Here is a 3,250-nt window from a genome sequence, read left to right on the forward strand (position 1 = left end):
GCATGAATGTGCTATGTGTCGTTTGGAAGCGGGAAAGAGAGCATATTATGCATTTGAGAACATGTGTAATGCGGGAAACATCAAGTGTTGGGTTCTCAAAAAGTATCTTTTTGATTCATTGGTGACACCGGTTCTTCTTTATGGAGTTGAAGTGTGGGGCAGGAGCATCTCAAAGTCTACTTGGAAAGAGTTTGAGAATGTCCAAAAGCGTTTTCTTACAAACTTTCTCCAAGTTAAGACACAAACACCATATATGCTCCTACTTCTTGAGTCGGGATCTCTTCCAATTGAGGTTATGGGCATGGAAAGGGTTGTGGAGTACATAATAAAGATGCGTCAAAACCCCTCACATCGACTTCCTACAATTGCATGGGAAGCAAGCAAAAAAGTTCAAAAGACGCATAAAAGCAAGATCTTGAGCATGGGATGGATGCAAGACATAAAGAAGTGGTTTGGGAGATGGGATGCATTACACTTGCTACATGATGCTTCAATTGACTCTCAAGTGAATGAAGCTTTTCTACAACGCCAATGTATTACGGCTTGGGAGAAATCCGGTGGGTCACGCTTCATACATTACACCACCTATATTGCCCCCAACTACAAAACCATGTTCTTCGCTGAGAGAGGAAACCGTACTCACACTTACATGCTTGAGCCTATTCCCTTGTCCGCGATACGCACTATTGCAGCAATTCGGCTTAGCTCCCATTTCCTTCGATGCGAGATAGGGCGTTGGGGCAATGGAGAAGAGTCAAATCGATTGTGCACATTATGCTCACTGCAAGTTCGAGAGTCTGAGTACCACACACTACTAGAGTGCTCAGCTTTTGATCACATCCAAACTTGCTTCTCTCACATTTTCAGCCATAACTTAGACCTACACACTTTCCTCTCCCAGCCAAAGTTTGGGCTCTCCATTGCGACTCTCATCACTACAATTTTGGAGCATCGAGAGTCACTCATCAGCCATACACATACTACATCACATGTAACTTTGGTCCCATAGGTCATATTTGACCTGCGAGGACGATAATAAAATCTATCTATCTATCTATCTTTCTCTCTCTCTCTCTCTCTCTCTCTCTCTCTCTCTCTCTCTCTCTCATGTGAGCTCCAAAGACGGACTCTATGCTCAAGCTCTTGGCTATGCATGCAAGTTCAAGCCAATGAAAGTTTCTTCTTCTCTATCTCTACTATTCTATCACTAAGCTATACTAAGAGCTTTCCATGAGTAAGTGTACATGGAATATTAGTTCTCTTGCTTGAAAATACTTCTCTCCATCTTCATCTTCCTCTTTCCCCGCAGTTCCTTTCTTCCCATTGGGGTGTTTAGGGTTTGGGAAGGAGAGTTACACCATGGAATCTTGAAGACACCATCTTCTTGATTCATGTAAGGCTTCGCAAGAGCACAAACATGTATTGTAACGAAGATCTCTTTTGAGAGAATTATAATACAAGTCCTTTTGGAGGGGAGATTGGCTCCAAGCAAATCCAGTCAATCTTCTTTGAGTTATGTGCATGGTTAAAGTGTTTTTCATGTGTGTTTGTGTAAATAATTCATCCCGGCTTTACCCTCTGTTCTCCTTGCTATCTCTCTCTTAAAGGAAAACTCTCTACTTTCATAGTTAAATGCCGCTGAATTTAGAAGAAAGTGTTAGATCCTCTGAGAGTAAGCTCATACGCTAGCAATAATCAATCTAATTGAGAAGATTATCTCCCTATTCTAGAGGTTGCTTATAATAGTGCAAAGCATGTGACGAGTTATTTTAGTCCTTTCATACTTATATATGGTTTTCAACCTAGATCACCAATTACAATGGGGTTGGCAATTGAGAAACTTCATCAAGTCAAGGATTTTCTCCAAGATCATATGGATATGTTGAAACTTGTTCGTCAAAATGTTTAACAACCACAGGATAGATATAAAAATATGTTGATAAGAAACGGAAACAAGTGACCTTCATGGAAGAGGAAGAGGTTTTTTTACGTGTGCCACAACATTTAGAAAGTCTAAAAATTGGACCAACACCTAAATTATCTCTGAGATATTGTGGACCTTTTAAGATAATCAAGCGAGTTGGAGATGGCTTACAAACTCTCTTTACTTGTGCACTCTCATATTCATCTGATTTTTCATGTAAATCATTTAGGTAAACACTTGCATAGGGATGACAATGTCATTGACCAATAAATTTTGATTAATTTCGTCAAACCTCCAACCCAATTGCATAAACCTCTGTGTATTCTTGGCTATCACGATTTACGTACTCTGCATCGTCAAGTATTAGTCAAGTGGAAAGACCGACCTAAAAAAGGTCACTTTGGAAAACATTAGTAAGAAGAAATTTTCCACTTTTATTTTCGAAGACGAAAACACTTTTCCAAAGGAGGAGTAACGTAAAGCCAAGGGTCTAGTCTGAAACCAAAGCTCGAGAGTTGCCTATAACAAGGGCAAGGATATGGGAAGAGAGACGGGTTTCAGAGCCCATGGCCTCACAAGAGGTAACTATGGTCTCATTGTATCATCCCGACATAACCATGGTGCTCCCTCATACCGCCCTCGTGTAATTATAATGTTCCTTTTCAAAAATACTATTTTGAGAGAAATTGTTTAATCTCGTCCAAATTTCTATTTTACATACATCGTGAGCGGTCAAAATTGATGTTCCAAAGAATAAATGGTATTAAAAAAGCTTGTTTCTTTTCAAAAGTGCCAAAAAGCAAAAAGAGCTCAAAAAATCAAAACTTTTTGAAATTGAACCTCTACTTCAGCTCTAGTATACCGAACTAGAGATTTTTATCAAAAAAGCGCTTCAAAGCACACAAAAGCAAATTTTTTATAAAATCAAACCATAGTTTCATGACTTAGTAATAGTAGAAACCGGCTTTGCTTTTCACTAAAGGACATCAAAAGGTGTAATAAGCTTTGGTTTCCATTTTAAAACATTACAAAATTGTCCAGTAAGCATTTCAAATCAAAATAGATAAAGAGGTAAAATTATGTGCACACGAAAGACCATCAATCTTATTTTCAAAGAGTCCCGAAAATCAAGGATCTTACAAGTTATCATAGGATTTTAGTTTCCATTATAACCTTCAGGTTATTGACCTTGCATATGGTTTAGGACCCTTTCAACCGACCTTGCATATGGTTTAGGACCCTTTCAACCACGATTGTGAAGAATAGAAGCCTTCCTCATTTGTGTTGCTCTTATCCTTGCTTCTCTCAACTGGGACAAGGTGTCAT

This window comes from Adiantum capillus-veneris, chromosome 20, assembly GCF_014529385.1.
Source record: "Adiantum capillus-veneris isolate H3 chromosome 20, ASM1452938v2, whole genome shotgun sequence".
Lineage (NCBI taxonomy): Eukaryota > Viridiplantae > Streptophyta > Polypodiopsida > Polypodiales > Pteridaceae > Adiantum > Adiantum capillus-veneris.